Consider the following 19,531-nt stretch of genomic DNA (forward strand, 5'->3'; position numbering starts at 1 on the left):
TTGCTCTTTAGGAGCCCCGTAAATGCTACACTCTGGCTGGCAATAAAAGTTAGAGATGATATTCACAGTTCGGAAAGTTATGTCTTATTTCTGAAAAATTAAAAAAATTGGAACAATAAAATCTGTCTCATAGGGTTTATGATATTTGAGTTAGATAATGAATCTGAGATGCATCCTACAGTGCCTGACATACAGTAAGCCCAATAAGGACCAACTTTCTTTTTTCTAGTAAAACCTTCCTTTCCTTCAGTGTCCGGGTCTGTGTTCTGTTACTGCTTGTTGTTTTCTCCACATCAGTTCAATGATGGGAGCTTCTAAGAAATTTACTTAAGCACTTATTTTCCTGGAGACAGTCATTATTTTTCCCTCTCTTCTTAGGTCCTATTCTCCTAGCCATACTGATTCACTCAGGATGCTAAAAGGACACAGATGAGGTTTTATTTTCATTTCCCTAATGAATAATAATAATAATATTCCCTAATGAATAATGATCATTTTTGTATATTTATTAGCTATTGGATATAATATTTCTGAATTGGATCTCCAAGATTTTGCCATTCTTATTAACTCTTTTCTTATTGATTTACATGAGCTTTTAATATATATTGCATTTGAGTCTTTATCAGAAATATGCATTGCAAATACAGTTTACCATTCTATGCCTTGACTTTCCCCCCATAGCAGTGATTTTTAACAAAGACAATTTTAAAATATACTTTCATGTTCATAAGAAGCCAGTTTCAAAGTTTTAGTTATTTGTTTTAACACTTTAAAAATGTTTTCACTTGGTGACTTCTGATGTGAAATCAGGCATCATTCTTAATGATATTTCCCAGAATACAATATATCGATTTTCCCTGGGTATTGGCAAGATTATTTCCACTTAAATATTTAAGTGGATTTGCCTTCAGTGCCTTGCAAATTTCTGCCAAAACCACAGTGGTGGACTTGCAGAATTCCTTATTCATCTTTATGGTTTTCCACATAGCATTGCTCCTGAATAAGAAACTTGTTTTTTAGGAAGTCAAGTAGTACAGTGAGTGAAGGTACTTGCTATGAGCAAATAGGTTATGGAATGGGTAATGGAAATGGTAGTTATAAATACCACCTACAATCATGTGGTCATTTGCAGAAACAAGAACTATAATACTTATGACAATTTCTTTTTCATTTTGATATGAATATGGTTATGTATACATTAACCATTTTTAAATCTCTCCCCTACTTGTCTGCCTGTGGTAACATATGATGTGCAAGTATAAGTTTATCTCATATCTCATTGTATCTCAGTGGTTAAGATGCAGGATTCAATGGGACAGTGTGAATGAGGTATAAGAGGAAAGAACACCACCCCAAAATGGATAAATTAACTGGGTGTACTCTCTTCGGGAGAGGGTTAGCTTGGTTTTGGTTGAATGGGGAATAACTGCATCTTATTAACAGGAAGCATAGTTTTGCTGTTGTCTTTATTTGAAAGTTGTCTTGTTAAAAGAGGTATAGATGGGTGACTAGTTGACATAGAGGGTACTGTAGTAGCTTTGTAGTGTCTCAACTATCTGGAAATCTATGTCCCAGAATTTGCTTCCCTGTATTGTTCTGGGTTAGGGTTGGCCACAAAAAAAGACTTGCACAAGGTTTAGAAGGTAGTTGTCATGAAGTAGCCATATTTTTTAAGCTCTGCTGGTTGGTGCAGGGCTCCAGGAACTGGGCAACTCACACATGTGGCTGCTGATGAACTAGCTCATCTTATTGTTGACTCACAACTCCTCTACCGCCCACCCGATCTCCTCCTCATCTTCTTTTTGTCTTGGACCAAGTATGCATGTAGCATGAGGGCAAATGACACCCACTTCTCCTGCGGTCACCCACCATTCTGAGACTGAAGAGGCGAGAGACAGACAAGTTTTAGTGTGTCTTTGTGGGTTCCATTGTCCTCATGGTTTCTAGTATCCGTACATGTCACAGTCTGTCCATGCTTTTGTCCACATCCAACTTCCCTTCCCAAATGACACTCTAACTGACTAACAGTGAATTCAGGCTCAACACCAGATGCAAAGATAACAGCTTTGTAGAGACCCCTCCACCAGCTCTAGCTATTGCCTGAGTTCTATTCTCTACAGTGAGTCTCTTATTCTAGATCACTTGTAATTTGCTTCTCTGATTGTACCCTGACACAAAGTCTAAGGGGAAAGGACTAAGGAAATGATTTTCATGACCATTTCAGATAACTAGACCCAGGTTTGTGATGTGAGTGTCTTTAGGTGGAACTGCCACTTTAAATTATTATGGAGCAAGTTTTCAACTTTAGACAATTTTACACATGTTCTGTGTGATGGACTTAAAGTCAAAAATTCAAGACTGAGTATGTATTTGTAGAAAGTTACTCTGGACATCTGTTCCCAAGTGAGATAGCAGGCGATTTTATTTAGAATTAAATCTCCTGATCCAGACCACAGATTAAGCAACCACAGGACTACCATTTCTTGTCTGGCATCTGCAGGTGTGCCTTTCAGCGTGGCTCCCGCAGCAAGGGGGCTCTCTCTTATTGAGCTCTGGGGTTTTTGTTTGGCTTTTCCTATTACTTCAAGCACTGTGAGTTCCCAGAGAGCACAGAAGTAGTTTGCAGAATCTTCCACCAGTAAGGCTGAAATGGTGAGGCTGATGAATTTTTGTCTTTCCTGAAAGTTTACAGAATAGCGGCCATTCTTTGCATTTAGGCCAGAAGAACTCTGATGAATAAGGAAAGTCATCTCTCCACTGGGAAGCTGCTTATACCAAAAAATATAGTACTGGCTCCAGCTTGTTTCATACTGACAGCTCAAGGTGACCGCCTCCCCTAGCTGCCTGGACATGGCTCGCTGGAATTGAGTAACTTTCTGGGCCGCACCAAATCCTGTGGGAAAAAATCAGAAAACAGAGCTGGAGTAGTGAACAAAATAATGTAGGAATTAGACTAATTTAGGACCCAAAGAAAAACCAAATTGAAATCATAATAAGCTTTCTTTTCTCCAATCCTCCTTTCCTCCCCAAGTCCATGTGAAGTACCATGTGCCTGTGTGCAGTCCTTTCAACCTGAACATTTGTACCCATGTTTGGAACCATCCCTACCAGAGCAGATGAAGGCCAGGAATACCCAGGGCAGGCTGGAGAGCACCATGTGGCAAGAATTCCCCTGCACATATGTTTTCAGTTCTGCCTCAAGCTGAGAGTTCAGTGTCTTTGAGGGCCTAGCAGCACACATACATAGTACCTGGGTTCCTGTGTCACTCCTCCAAACAGGAAGTAGGGTGTTATGTTCATAGACCACGTGGTCAGTGCACAGATGGGGAAAAAGTCTGGCTCACCACAAAACTATGTCTACTTTTCTTCCCACGGTCGTTGTTAGGCATTATCTGAAAAGGAGCATGGAAAAATTAGTACTAAAGTTTTGAGCTGAGGGGAACTACAGATTAAACAGGTTGACATGCATTGATAATTATTCAGCAGAATAATTTTGCGGGTCCATTTAAAATAGAATTTAGTATAGGGTATGCACCCTTCTTGTAATCTACTTACTGGTCATTCATTTAGCCTCTCTTTACTTTTCTCCATTCTGAATCAGTGGAGTTCTTTTAAAACTCACAGATTTTCAGCTTTCTTGGTGAAAGGCAATATTATCCAAAATAATTGATGTATCTCTTTTTTTTAACCGGGTTCTAGGGCTCTATTTAGAGTTTTCACTAAATAAAGTGAAATGTTTTTAACATGAAATGTTAAAAATCAGCCCCTCAGGTTTTCAGAATCTATTCAGTTTTTTATGTTTTCATGAAATTATAACAGGAATAATATATTCTTTTGAAACCTGACTTTGAGTCTTATTTATTAGACTTTGAGGAAGATCAGGATATTCCAGATATTCAGTCCTGTTGCCTCCCCAGGTAGAACTGTACTTAGTAGATCGTGTGTCCTATGCATGTCTTGATGTCACGTTTTCTATCCCATTGGTCCAAAGTGTTCTGTCTCACTTGTGAGGAGCTGATTATTTTTCTCTTTGTAAAATAAAATCCAGAGAAGCACGCCAGATCTTTCTGTGACACAATGCTATAATGCACTCCTACAAAACATGTTATCTACAGGCTGTAAACACTCAGTACATGTCAATGCCACAGAAGTTGGTAACTGACGTTTTGTATACTGTTACACGTTCTTGTGGAATGTAGCTGTCAATCTTCCATTTGGTTTCATTGTTTTAACGGGAGAATTAAAATAAAAGAACCAAAGGCAAATAGACAAGTAGAAAAGGAAGTACAGACAGGGTCTCTAAAACAGTGCTAGTTCTTTGACTTTAAGGTCAAAATAACTCATTAATGAGTGACGCAGGGGTGAGAGTGTATTTTTAGTTGAGACATCTACTCCTCTGTCCCATTTCACCTCTGAGTGCTGACAGGCAGCCGACGCCCTGGTTTGCAATCATGTGTAGCTAAGCAGAGGAGAGCCATGAATGCCCACAGCAGTCTGGGGAGCAGCATAATGGCAGGATTTCCCCCTTGTTGAAATGGCCCTGCTCTGAGTTCCTGACAGTAAAGGTGCAAGGTCCCTCAGCTGCACTATAGCAGCTGTCTCTGAAATGTAGTTTCTGGCTGGATCAAGTCTGAATGTGTATAACACCCAGGTTGGGAGATTTGGCCTGCCTTAAACATTGTGCTCCCTTTCCTTGTGGTTTAATGATAAATGATTATATATAGTAAAGGACAGTCCAGTGATCAATATTGAAGGACATATGGGAAGGAGATTTAGTACTTCAAATTTCCAAATTTAATAAATTAATCTGTGATGGAATCTGAAGGGCTTACCAGAAACAAATTCATTATGAATCATGCTGTGTTGGCAAATATTCATTCATGTTCTTCTGATTGTTTTCTTGCCTCCAATTTCGATTCTAAGGTGAAATATGTTCATTGATCCTCGACTTCCCTACAAAAGATAAGCCAGAAGCCATCACCCCCCTTCCTTCCTACTTACCCGCCAAATCATGGGAATTGGTAACTTCACAACAGCAAATATCACTCAGACAAATGAGAACAAAACAGGGTTCTGACTTCTGTTATATCTCCAGTTGTGTATTGGAATAACAAATGGTAGTGCAGTAAAATCATATTCGCTTGTGATGTAACTCTATGCTTAACTTATTAGAAGTTGTAGGAAGCAAGGCTCCACAGGTCCTCTAAATCCAAATATTTGGCCATGTGTTTGTCATGAGTGCACATATATTGTTTGGTGCAATTCTATAATTATTGTTATAGTTGTCACGAAGACAGAGCTTCTCATAACATACTGTTTAATCAGTGAAAATATAAAAACTATTAACAGTATAAATGCTTTCCAAAATAAAAATATTTCCTTCTCTTGACATTGAAGGAATGAAGATTCTTTTCCATTTTATCCTTTAATTTCATCTAATGAAGTTGTTTATGCCAAATGATCAAATTTCAAGCATTTTATTTTTGTTTCAGCACCTCATAAAGAAACCCCAATGAGAATAACTGAGTTATTCTGTTGTAGATTGTCTTCAGACTCTCCTTGATTCCTTTATGGGAATTCCAAATTCACATATCATATGAGGGCACAGAATCACTACTGGGGTTCCCGGATCTTCCCTAGTCCCTCCCTGTGACATCCTTGATGACTGTTTTCTCATGCTGACCATGCATTCCCATCTAGGCATTATATCTTATTTTAATCTTGTATATTTCATTCAAGTGAAAGCTACTCTACTCATATATACATTCTACTCCAAATTTGTTATTCAACTGTTCAAACTACTAGAAAAAAAGCAAAACGAACTTTGAGAGCCAGAGGAATTCATATAGTGACATCTTTTTTTTTTTAATTTTAAACTATAGTCATTATGCTGTACATTGCAATCCTAGGAGTAATTTATCTTTAACTGGAAGTTTGTACCTGTTGAACACCTTCACAGACTCCCACCCCCATCCTCACTGATTCTGACAATCGCCAATCTGTTCTCTGTACCTATGAGTTCTGCTGTGTGTGTATGTCTGTGCCTGTGCTTTAGATTACACATACAAGTGATTTCATACAGTATTTTTTTAATTTTAATTTTCATACAGTATTTGACTTTGTCTTCACTTAACATTATGCCCTCTAGTTTCATCCATGTTGTAAATGGCAGGGTTTGTTTTTTTTTTTTTGATGACATTATCCTTGTTCATTCATCTGTCAATGGACACTTAGGTTGTTTCCAAGTCTTGGCTATTGTAGATGAGCTACAATGAAGAGATATCTTTTTGAGATGGTGCTTTTATTTCCTTCAGGTATATACCCAGAAGTGGAAATCCTGGATCGTATAGTAGTGCTCGTTTTAATTTTTTTGAGGCATCTCCATACTGTTTGCCATAGACATTGCACTCATTTACATTTCCACTGACAGTTCACAGGGTTCCCTCTTTTTTACATTCTTACCAACACTTTTTTCCTTTTCTTTTTGATAATAGCCATTCTGACAGGTGTAAGGTGATACCTCATTTTCATTTTGATTTTCATTTCCCTGATTATTAGTCATGTTGAGTATCTTCTAATTCACCCATTGGCCATTTGTATGGCTTCTTTGGGAAAATGTTTATTCAGATGATCTGCCTATTTTTTAATCAGATTGCTTTTTCTATTGATCATATGATATTTTAATATATTTTGATATTAACCACTTAGCAGATATATAATTGGAAAATATTTTCTCCCATTCCCTAGATTGCCTTCTCATTTTGTTCCTGGTTTCTTTTGCCTCACAGTTTGATGTAGTCCCACTTGTTTATTACTGCTTTTGTTGTCTTTGCTTTTGGTGTCAAATACAAAAAATCATTGCCAAGACTGATGTCAAGGAATTTGTTCTGTATGTTTTCTTCTAGGAGTTTTATTGGGTTAGGTCTATGTTCAAGTCTCTAATCCAATTTGAGTTGATTTTTGTGTATGGTGTAAAATAAGTGTCCAGTTTCATTCTTTTGCATAGGGCTTTCCATTCTTCTTAACACCATTTATTGAAGAGACTTTCCTTTCCTGAAAGTATATTTTTGGCTTCTTTTTCATGAATTAATTGACTATGTACACATGGGTTTATTTTTACTTTTGTTTTTTAACATCTTTATTGGAGTATAATTGCTTTACAATGTTGTGTTAGGTTCTGCTGTATAACAAAGTGAATCAGCTATATGTATACATATATCCCCATGTACCCTCCCTCTTGCATCTCCCCCCTAGCCTCCCTATCACGCCCCTCCAGGTGGGCACAAAGCACCGAGGTGATCTCCCCGTGCGATGCAGCTGCTTCCTACTAGCTATCTATTCTAGATTTGATAGTGTATATATGTCAATGCTACTCACTCACTTCGTCCCAGCTTACCCTTCCCCCTCCCTGTGTACTCAAGTCCATTCTCTACATCTGCGTCTTTATTCCTGTCCTGCCCCTAAGTTCATCAGAACTTTCTTTCTTTTTTTTTAGATTCCACATATATGTGTTAGCATACGGTATTTGTTTTTCTCTTTCTGAATTACTTCACTCTGTATGACAGACTCCAGGTCCATCCACCTCACTACAAACACCTCAATTTCGTTTCTTTTTATGGCTGAGTAATATTCCATTGTATATATGTGCCACATCTTCTTTATTCATTCATCTGTCCATGGACATTTAGGTTGCTTCCATGTCCTGGCTTTTGTAAATAGGGTTTCAATGAACAGTGTGGTACATGCTTCTTTTTGAATTACGGTTTTCTCAGGGTATATGCCCAGTAGTGGGATTGCTGGGTCATATGATAGTTCTGGTTTTAAGGAACCTCCATACTGTTCTCCATAGTGGCTGTATCAATTTACATTCCCACCAACAGTGCAAGATGGTTCCCTTTTCTCCACACCCTCTCTAAAATTTATTGTTTGTAGAATTTTTGATGATGGCCATTCTGACCGGTGTGAGGTGATACCTCATTGTAGTTTTGATTTGTACTTCTCTAATGAGTAGTGATGTTGAGCATCTTTTCATGCATTTGTTGGCAATCTGTATATCTTCTTTGGAGAAATGTCTATTTAGATCTTCTGCCCAGTTTTGGATTGGGTTGTTTGTTTCCTTGATATTGAGCTGCATGAGCTGCTTGTATATTTCGGAGATTAATTGTTTGTCAGTGGCTTCGTTTGCAACAAAATATTTTCTCCCATTCTGAGGGTTATCTTTTTATCTTGTTTATGATTTCCTTTGCTGTGAAAAAGCTTTTAAGTTTCATTAGGTCCCATTTGTTTATTTTTGTTTTTATTTCCATTTCTCTAGGAGGTGGGTCAAAAAAGATCTGGCTGTGATTTATGTCAAGGAGTGTTCTGCCTATATTTTCCTCTAAGAGTTTGATAGTGTCTGGTCTTACATTTAGGTCTTTAATCCATTCTGAGATTATTTTTGTGTATGGTGTTAGAAAGTGTTCTAATTCATTGTTTTACATGTAGCTGTCCAGTTTTCCCAGCACCACTTATTGAAGAGGCTGTGTTTTCTCCATTGTATATTCTTGCCTCCTTTATCAAAGATAAGGTGATCATATGTGCGTGGGTTTATCTCTGGGCTTTCTATCCTGTTCCACTGATCTAGACTTCTGGTTTTGTGGCAGTACCATACTGTCTTGATTACTGTAGCTTTGTAGCATAGTCTGAAGTCAGGGAGCCTGATTCCTCCAGATCCATTTTCCTTTCTGAAGATTGCTTTGCCTATTCAGGGTCTTCTGTGTTTCCATGCAAATTTTAAAATTTTTTGTTGTAGTTCTGTAAAAAAAAAAAAACCATTGTTAGTTTGGTAGGGATTGCATTGAATCTGTAGATTGCTTTGGTAGTATTGTCATTTTCACAATGTTGATTCTTCCAATTGAAGAACATGGTATATCTCTCTATCTGTTTCTCCATCTGAAGAAAGCTGTTTAATTTCTTCCATCAGTGTCTTATGGTTTTCTGCATACAGGTCTTTTGTCTCTTTAGGTAGGTTTATTCCTAGGTATTTTATTCTTTTTGTTGCAATTATAAATGGGAGTGTTTCCATAATTTCTCTTTCAGATTTTTCATCATTAGTGTATAGGAATGCAAGAGATTTCTGTGCATTAATTTTGTATCCTGTTACTTTACCAGATTCATTTATAAGCTCTAGTAGTTTTCTGGTATCATCCTTAGTACTCTCTATGTATAGTAGCATGTCATCGGCAAACAGTGACAGCTTTACTTCTTCTTTTCCGATTTGGATTCCTTTTATTTCTTTTTCTTTTCTGATTGCTGTGGCTAAAACTTCCAAAACTGTTTTGAATAATAGTGGCGAGAGTGGACAACCTTTGTCTTGTTCCTGATTTTAGAGGAAGTGGTTTCAGATTTTCACCATTGAGGATGATGTTGGCTGTGGGTTTGTCATATATGGCCTTTGTTACATTGAGGTAAGTTCCCTCTATGCCTACTTTCTGGAGAGCTTTTATCATAAATAGGTGTTGAATTTTGTTGAAAGCTTTCTCTGCGTCTATTGAGATGATCATATCGTTTTTATCCTTCCGTTTGTTAATATGGTGTATCACATTGATTGATTTGCATATACTGAAAAATCCTTGCATTCCTGGGATAAACCTCACTTGATCATGGTGTATGATCCTTTTAATGTGTTGTTGGATTCTGTTTGCTAGTATTTTGTTGAGGATTTGTGCATCTATGTTCATCAGTGATATTGGTCTATAGTTTTCTTTCTTTGTGACACCTTTGGTTTTGGTTTCAGGGTGATGGTGGCCTCATAGAATGAGTTTGGGAGTGTTCCTCCCTCTGCTATATTTTGCAAGAGTTTGAGAAGGATGGTGTTAGCTCTTCTCTAAATGTTTGATAGAATTCGCCTGTGAAGCCAACTGGTCCTGGGCTTCTGTTTGTGGGAAGATTTTTAATCACAGTTTCAATTTCAGTGCTTGTGATTGGGCTATTTATATTTTCTATTTCTTCCTGGTTCAGTCTCAGAAAGTTGTGCTTTTCTAAGAATTTGTCCATTTCTTTCAGGTTGTCCGTTTTATTGGCATGTAGTTGCTTGTAGTAATCCCTCATGATCCTTTGTATTTCTGCAGTGTCAATTGTTACTTCTCCTTTTTCATTTCTAATTCTGTTGATTTGAGTCTCCTTCTCTTTTTTCTTGATGAGTCTGACTAGTGGTTTATCAATTTGTTTATCTTCTCAAAGAAAGAGCTTTTAGGTTTATTGATCTTGGATATTGTTTCCTTCATTTCTTTTTCATTTATTCCTGATCTGATCTTTATGACTTCTTTCCTTCTGCTAAATTTGGGGTTCTTTTGTTCTTCTTTCTCTAATAGCCTTAGGTGTAAGTTTAGGTTGTTTATTTGAGCTTTTTCTTGTTTCTTAAGGTAGGATTGTATTGCTATAAACTTCCCTCTTAGAACTGCTTTTGGGGCATCCCATAGGTTTGGGGTCGTCGTGTTTTCATTGTCATTTGTTTCTAGGTACTTTTTGGTTTCCTCTTTCATTTCTCAGTGATCTCCTGGTTATTTAGTAGTGTACTGTTTAGCCTCCATGTGTTTGCATTTTTTACAGTTTTTTTCCTGTAATTGATATCTAGTTTCATAGTGTTGTGGTCAGAAAAGATACTTGATATAATTTAAATTTTCTTAAATTTACCAAGGCTGGATTTGTGACCCAAGATGTGATCTCTCCTGGAGAATATTCCATGAGTACTTGAGAAGAAAGTATTCTGTTGTTTTGGATGGAATGTCCTATAAATGTCAATTAAATCCATGTTGTTTAATGTGTCATTTAAAGCTTCTGTTTCCTTATTTATTTCCATTTTGGATGATCTGTCCACTGCTGAAAGTGAGGTGTTAAAGTCCACTACTATGATTGTGTTACTGTCAATGTCCCCTTTTATGGCTATTAGCATTTGCCTTATGTATTGAGGTGCTCCTATGTTGGGTGTATAAATATTTACAATTGTTATATCTTCTTGGATTGATCCCTTGATCATTATGTAGTGTCGCTCTTTGTCTCTTGTAGTCGTCTTTATTTTAAACTCTATTTTTTCTGATATGAGAATTGCTACTCCAGCTTTCTTTTGATTTCCATTTGCATGGAATATCTTTTTCCATCCCCTCACTTTCAGTGTGTATGTGTCCCTAGGTCTGAAGTGGGTCTCTTGTAGACAGCATATATACAGGTCTTGCTTTTCTGTCCATTCAGCCAGTCTATGTCTTTTGGTTGGAGCATTTAATCCATTTACATTTAAGGTAATTATCAATATGTAGTTCCTATTCCCATTTTCTTAATTGTTTTGGGTTTGTTATTGTAGGTCTTTTCCTTCTCTTGTGTTTCCTGCCTAGAGAAGTTCTTTTAGCATTTGTTGTAAAGTTGGTTTGGTGATGCTGAATCCTCTTAGCTTTTGCTTGTCTTAAAGGTTCTAATTTGTCCATCAGATCTGAATGAGATCCTTGCTGGGTAGAGTAATCTTGGTTGTAGGTTTTTCCCTTTCATCACTTAAGATATGTCCTGGCACTCCCTTCTGGCATGCAGACTTTCTGCTGAAAGATCAGCTCTTAACCTTATGGGCATTCCCTTGTATATTATTTGTTGTTTTTCCCTTGCTACCTTTAATATTTTTTCTTTGTATTCAACTTTTGATAGTTTGATTAATATGTGAATTGGCGTGTTTCTCCTTGGATTTATCCTGTATGGGACTCTCTGCACTTCCTGGACTTGACTGACAATTTCCTTTCCCATATTAGGGAAGTTTTCAACTATAATCTCTTCCAGTATTTTCTCAGTCCCTTTTCTTTTCTCTTCTTCTTCTGGGACCCCTATAATTCGAATGTTGGTGCATTTAATTTTGTGCCAGAGGTCTCTGAGACTGTCGTTGATTCTTCTCATTCTTTTTTCTTTATTCCACTCTGCGGTAGTTATTTCCACTATTCTCTCTTTCAGGTCACTTACCCGTTCTTCTGTCTCAGTTATTCTCTATTGATTCCTTCTAGAGAATTTTTACTTTCATTTATTTTGTTGTTCATCATTGTTTGTTTGCTCTTTAGTTCTTCTAGGTCCTTGTTAAACATTTCTTGTATTTTCTCCATTCTATTTCCAAGATTTTGGATCATCCTTCCTATCATTATTCTGAATCCTTTTTCAGGTAGACTGCCTATTTCCTCTTCATATTTTTTGCTCTGGTGGGTTTTTCCCTTACTCTTTCCTCTGCTGCATATTTCTCTGTCTTCTCATTTTGTTTAACTTATTGTGTTTGGGGTTTCCTTTTTGCAGGCTGCAGGTTCATAATTCCCCTTGCTTTTGGTGTCTGCCCCCATTGGATAAGGTTAGTTCAGTGTCTTGTGTAGGCTTCCTCGTGGAGGGGACTGGTGTCTTTGTTCTGGTGGGTGGGTTTGCATCTTGTCTTTCTGGTGGTCAGGGCTGCGTCCAGTGGTGTGTTTTGTGGTGTCTGTGAGCTTAATATTATTTTAGGCAGCCTCTCTGCTGATGGGTAAGGCTGTGTTCCTGTCTTACTAGTTGTTTGGCATAGGGTGTCCAGCACTGGAGCTTGCTGGCCATTGGGTGGAGCAGGGTCTTAACATTGAGGTGGAGATCTCTGGGAGCGCTCTCACTGATTGATATTACATGTGGCCGGGAGGTTTCTAGTGGTCCAATGTCCTGAACTCAGCTCTCCCACCTCAGAGGCTCAGGCCTGACACCAGGCCGGAGGACCTAGACAACAGGGGCTTATATTTGGGCTCTCCATTCTACCCCATTCATCAATGTGTCTGTTTATATGCCAGTACCAGTGTTTTGACTACTATAGCTTTGTAATATAGTTTGAAATAAGCAAATGTGATGCCCTCAGTTTTGTTCCTCTTTCTCTAGATTGCTTTGGCTATTGGTGGTCTATTTTGGTACCATACAAACTTCAGGATTTTTTTGTTCTATTTCTGTGAAAAGTGCCATAGAATTTTGACAAGGATTTCATTCAATCTGTAGATTGCTTTGGGTACTATGGATATTTCAACAATTTAATTTTTTATGTCCATGAGAACAAAGTATCTTCCCATTTATTTTTGTCTTCTCAATTTCCTTAATCAATGTCTTATAGATTTCAATGTACAGGTCTTTCACTTCCTTGTTTAAATTTATTCCTAAATATTTTCTGTTCGTTGCAATTGTAAATGGAATTGTTTTCTTAACATCACCTTCTGATAGTTTGTTAGTAGTATGTGGAAACACAACTGATTTTTCTGTATTGGTTTTGTATCCTGCAACTTCACTGAATTTGTGTATTACTTCTAACATATACTGACATCTTGTGGGCACGTCTCCCACTGCTAAGCCAAATGATGTGATTTTCTTTTCACTTTCTCTTTTTGTGTATGAAAAAGTGCACATTAAGAACTGGAGTAGGAAGTCTCTATGCTGTTTATTTTCGGTTGAACAACATTTTGTTCATAAGGAAGTTAAAAGATTTTTCTAATGGGATTTTTATTGGCATTTCTGTGGCCTATTCAGGAAGAACACCAAGTCTTATACAGCCTTGAGAGGAGGGGGAAAGTCTCTCTAAATGACAAGAAAGATGGGGCTTCCCTGGTGGTGCAGTGGTTAAGAATCTGCCTGCCAATGCAGGGGACACGGGTTCGAGCCCTGGTCTGGGAAGATCCCACATGCCACAGAGCAACTAAGCCCATGCACCACAACTACTGAGCCTGCGCTCTAGAGCCCGTGAGCCACAACTACTGAGCCCATGTGCCGCGACTACGGAAACCCAGTCGCCTACAGCCCATGCTCCACAAGAGAAGCCACCGCAATGAGAAGCCCGCGCACTGCAACGAAGAGTAGCTCCCGCTCTCCGCAACTAGAGAAAGCCCGTGCACTGCAACGAACACCCAACACAGCCAAAAATAAAATAAATAAATTCATAAAAAGTTTAAAGAAAAGAAATACTTTTAAAAAAATGACAAGAAAGAGTAAATGAGACTCAGATACAGAGGGTGATGTGCTCAAAGTGACTGAGAAGGTTAAGGTCAGATCCTAACCTAGAAGCCAAGTTGCCCGATTCTCTGGTCTCCTAAAATGTTTCTAGGGATCATGTGTTACTAGGAGGGCCTTTATAGACGGCATGTCTTGGTATAAAGGAAACAATAGACCTGGCACTCATCCTTACGCTCCACAAACCCTGTTCATAACTGGTCTTTCCCCATTCTCTGCGTGTGCCTAGCGGCCCCAACACAGAGTAGACTGGCCAGGAAGAGAGAAAGGAGGGCAAAAAGGAAAGAAAGAAGGGGGAGTAGACTTGAAAACGTTTTCTTGTTATCTTCTCAAGTTTAAGAGAACTAAAAGAGATTGAGGAAAAATAATTCTCTTCCCACTGGAAAAAAAATTACACTTTTCTTTGTTCCTACAAAAAATTGACAAAAATGGATCAATTAAGCTGGAAAGCTGCATAGCCACTTCTTGTCTTCCTCTTTGTGTGTCATCCCATTTGAAGTAGCAAGAAAACCTTTCATAATGGATTGGGACAAGGCCAGGAATCATTGAATGTTTTGGAGCTGTGCCCAGACTATTCTGCTTAAAACAAAGAGAATAAAGTATATCATTTGTCATAGTTTCCACATGACTTCAATATTGCATGTGAGCTAACTACTCTTTCCCCATCTGATCAGGGACGTTACTGACAGAGATACAGCAGGCCCCTCTTGCGACTAAACACATGAATGCCGTCACCAGATCCCAGGCAAGTCCACCTACCAGCTTTTGTAAAGTTACTGTACGGATAATGGAAGAGAACAACTTAGATGTGCGTCTCTTGCTACAGATGGGACAGTTTTGGTCATTTAAGTTTTTAGAATGATCACTGTGTGTAACAAGACAATTGTTGCAGTATTTACAGAGTTTTTGCTTTTTTTCATTTTTCAAACCACATGATGTTTCCTTCATTCAGGCAGATGGGTGATTCTCAGCTCATCACTTCAAGGAAAGGATGTACTGCTGGGAAAAAAATAAAGCTGCCTTGCTTACCATTTTATTTCAAAAGTTTTAGTCCTATAGGTAAATCAAAGGACAAGCATCAGTTACAGATTTAGGAGATGATACACTGAAATAATACAAGTTAGCCTACCTGAGGCAAAATAAGCATTTTCTAAGTGGAGCAAGGGGGAGAGGAGAGAGTATCCGAGTAAAGCAAGGAGGCATAAGTATCGATGGGTCCTTGGAGGAACATTGAACCTTGTCCCCTAGAGACATCTTGGAAAGAAAACCACAAGACCTCTGGGCCACTTTCATGTATTAAATAAATCTCAGTGCAGCCCTGGTTAAAACTTCCATCTTCATTTCTCTCTTCTGCTCTTTGAACCTGAGGCTTGACTCCTGGCTGCAGTAAGGTCAGCATGGCTTGCTCTGTTCTCTTCCTCTGCCTTTTGTCTTTGGTTCTAATTCCCTTGAGGTTAGGGAAGAAACAAAAGTTAAGAAGAATTTTTTTAAAATGGCAGACACTTTCTCATTTAACTGGTGTGCACCTTTGGGTGTCACTGCTTTCCTGCCCAACCACTGATGGCCTCGATGTGCGAGCATCCCTGTGAGAGAGCAGCCGGGGACGCTCAGGAGCCTCCTCAGGGCAGGATCTTCCCCTCCCTGTCAGATCCCATTCAGGAAGCACTCCCCATGGCCTCTTGTCTCCCCTTTTCCTGGTGGAGAACTGGCTGATGACTCAGGCCTGCTGCCTTCAGAGGTGGCACCTGTGGGACACAGCACTCACTCCTCCTCACTGTGCCTCATGGAGACACCCAGGCAGCCCCAATGCTGCCCCCCTTCACTGTACCATCCTTCTCTGATTTCCTCATCTTCTGCTTAAGTAGATGCAAAAATAGATCAAAATCTGCTCCAGAAACAGATATCCAAAGACAGAATGCCATGCAGTTTTCCTTTTTACTCCGATGATCTCTGTCTTTAAAAGCAAGTATTTTAGGATAGCGATGTCTGAAGTGGCTCATGGGGAAAGTGGAACACTCTGATGATACTCTTCTCCTGACTGCTGCATCCCTCACATCAGCTAAAGAAGTGAAGATCAGGGGTTGCAGGGTCTGTACAGTTGCTTCTTCATAAATCCTAGAGTGCCTGGCTGTGAGTTGTTCTTAATGGAAAATGGTGAACGCTTAATGCCTCTTGGTCCCTAGTTCTGGGTCCCAGCTGCCAAATTTGTGACAATGAAAAATGCTCCAGAGTACATCTTATTCATCTAAATGGAAAAAAAATCTCTTTGATTCTATAAGTGATTCTAAATAAAGGTTTCTAATTCTTAAGACAAAATAAAAAAATATACATATATAGTCCAATATTTTATATTGTGTAATTTATATATATTATAATTAAATATATTCCAATAATATTAGTAATATCAATTAATATTTACCAATTAGATGAGCTTGAGGAACAAAATTCAATAATAAGCCCTGCACCAACCAAGTCACCACAGATACAGGAAAAGGAAAGCCTGGCTGTGAGGATATGGCAGAAGATTAAACATGGTCATAAAACAATTATAAGTCATCAGTGTGGTCTCTCCTGGAAATTATTAGGAGAACTATGAAGGCAGAGGTTAGATAATTATTGTGCTATATTTTGCAATAAACAAAATTTTCTCAATGTTGTAAATTGCTTTCTTCAATATGAATTTTAAATGTTGTAAAGAATCCAGAAAGAGTAAAAAGATTAATTAAAATTATGAAGTATAATATATTTAACCTTTAGAACAGAGGAGGAAATATTAAGAAATAACTGACTCATGGCCTTTAACATATAGAGAGGTTTTGTTTTTTAATTAAAAATAAAGAATGAAAACAAATAAACAACGAACACTTACAAAAATCTTTGATCCAACAGCGTCCATCATCATAACAATAGCCCTTGGCATAGAATTAAGACTTTCTCCATTTCATGTTTGAGTACCTGCAGTTACAAAAGGCATTCCACTAACAGCTGGCCTAGCTCACTAACGTGACAAAAACTTGCACTTACATCAGTTTTATACCAAATCTCACCATTCATTAAACCATGGATAAATTTCTTTTTGCTGTTGTTGAAAACAAAAGTCATTACCTTGTTTATCATTAAAAAAGAGATTTTATTTTTACTAATCAAAATAGGATATGGTTTAATCAGAATAAGGTGTTACGTGCATTAGGTGTCCCCAGGTGGGTTCTGAGGTTCTCTAACCACCTAACATCTAAGTGAATACACAACACATACATTTTCATATTATCCATCCTCCTGAAATTCAGCAGTCTTCCATTTATAGTGTTTTTCAGAGTAAAATCTCCCAGTCACTTGAACCAAAATCATCAAGTAACTCACTAAAAAAGTAAACCCCCAACCTCATGCCAGACCTATTGAATCAGAATCTGTTCATCAGAATAGGACATATTTTTTCTTCATGTTATTCTTAAATGTACAGTAAAATTTGAGAAATACTGTCCAGTTGGTTAACTCTGGAGCTTTTATTTTTTAATCTCATCTTATATTGCCTGCAGCATTTACTTTATCTCAGAAATCCCTTCATCTTTAAACATTCTTAAGCCTCAGTTTCCTCAACTGAGGATGGGTTAATATTACTTTGCGGTTTTTAGATTATAAAATGAGTTGTAAAGTGCTTAGCAATGGACTTGGCATATGGTAAGTGTTCCATAAATGATAATAAAGATGATTGTGGTAATGATGGGAATGACAAAATAAGGGCAGGTGGAAACAAGGATCCCATGATAATTCTCTGATCTCTTTTCCTGAACACATTGGGCAGACTTTAAAGCTGTAAACCCAAAAGATTAAAATTAAACAAAACCAGATGGTGTGGATAAAAGAATACCTCTCTTTCCCTAAATCAGGAAATTTCCACATCTGCTTTCCGTCTTTGTAGACCTTGCCTCTTCCCCTCCCCACACGGGAGGGGTGAGGAGGGTTGATTCTGTTGTTCGCAGTCCATTTATGAGTAGGAAATTAGTCCTTAATCTAACTTAAAGTGTAGGACTCAAGACTCCACTCACTCTGCTTATATCGCTTGCATTTTAAGTCTTTGCCTACCTGTGATAATAAGCAAATCTAAGGAGAGCTAATTTAGTACGCTGTGATTGGCTACCTCTTTCTCTTTCTCTTTCAGCTCAGATACTTGAAAATCAAGTCAACTCTTGGCCAGTTTGATGCGTGGCCTATCTCTCCTACTCATCCTTATAGGAATTCTGAGCTTGCTTTTCTGGATTCAGAAGGAAGTAGGAAACTCCACTTAGGCCTGAACCTCAACCCACCTTTCCTGCTTTAGAGGTAATCAGGTCCTGGTTCGGCTGAAAGTCCTTCTTCACTTTCCATTTGTATTAAGCTAATACATATAAGCATCCTCAGGAATCTTCCCAGTGGTGAGCAGGGCAGGATTTGGCCATTCTTACGTCCCTGGAAATATCATCATGGAACATAAAATCCCCACTTTAAATGGAAATTACCAAACATTTTAGTTGAATAATAATGAATATATGACATATCCAAACATGTGGGATACAGCAAAAGCAGTACAGAAGGTCCGTGACTTACGGTTTTCTGACTTTATGATGGTATGAAAGTGATATGCATTAAGTAGAAACCACACTTCAAATTTTGAATTTTGATCTTTTCCTGGGCTAGTATGATGCTCTCTTTTGATGCTGGACAGCTCCCAGCCAGTCACTGGATCACAAGGGTAAACCACCATCACACTACTACCAAACGTAAAATAGATAGCTAGTGGGAAGCTGCTGCATAGCACAGGGAGATCAGCTCGGTGCTTTGTGACCACCTAGAGGGGTGGGATAGGGAGGGTGGGAGGGAGACACAAGAGGTAGGAGATATGGGGATATATGTATATGTATAGCTGATTCACTTCGTTATAAAGCAGAACCTAACACGCCATTGTAAAGCAATTATACTCCAATAAAGATGTTAAAAAAAACAAAACAAAACCAGTCTGAACCCAGACAACCACTCTGCTTTTTGTTTTCAGTACAGTATTCAATAAATTACATGAGAGAGTCAGCACCATATTATAAAATAGGCTTTGTGTTAGATAACCTTGCCCAACTGTAGGCTAATATAAGTGTTCTGAGTACGTTCAAGGTAAGCTAGGCTAAGCTATGATGTCCGGAGTTTAGGTGTATTAAATCCACTTTTGACTTAAGATATTTTCAACTTATGATGGGTTTATTGGGATGTAACTCCACTGGAAGTCAAGGAATATTTGTAATTAGAGGCAAATTTATGGATTTAAATTATATTTGTTAGGAAAGAAGAAATGTTGAGAATCAATAGTCAAACTTGCAACTCAAAGAACTAGAAAAAGTAGCAAGATAAATAAAAGAAAGTAAAGGTAGTAAATAATAAACTATGTGCAGGAGAAACAAAATTGACCAACTTTCACAAGAAAAAACAAATATATAAAGAACCCCTTACCCGTTAAAGTAACTGAATCCATAATTGAAGGATTATTAAGTTTCTCCCATAA

The 19,531-nt window shown here is 38.0% G+C and overlaps 1 protein-coding gene across 3 annotated transcripts in view; it reads left to right on the plus strand.

Annotated features, from left to right (window-relative positions):
• SALL2 (spalt like transcription factor 2) overlaps window positions 1-19,531 on the plus strand; it is an 802,697-nt gene that overhangs the window by 183,189 nt on the left and 599,977 nt on the right. The window lies entirely within an intron of this gene.

The sequence above is a fragment of the Stenella coeruleoalba genome, assembly GCF_951394435.1.
Source record: "Stenella coeruleoalba genome assembly, chromosome: 2".
NCBI lineage: Eukaryota > Metazoa > Chordata > Mammalia > Artiodactyla > Delphinidae > Stenella > Stenella coeruleoalba.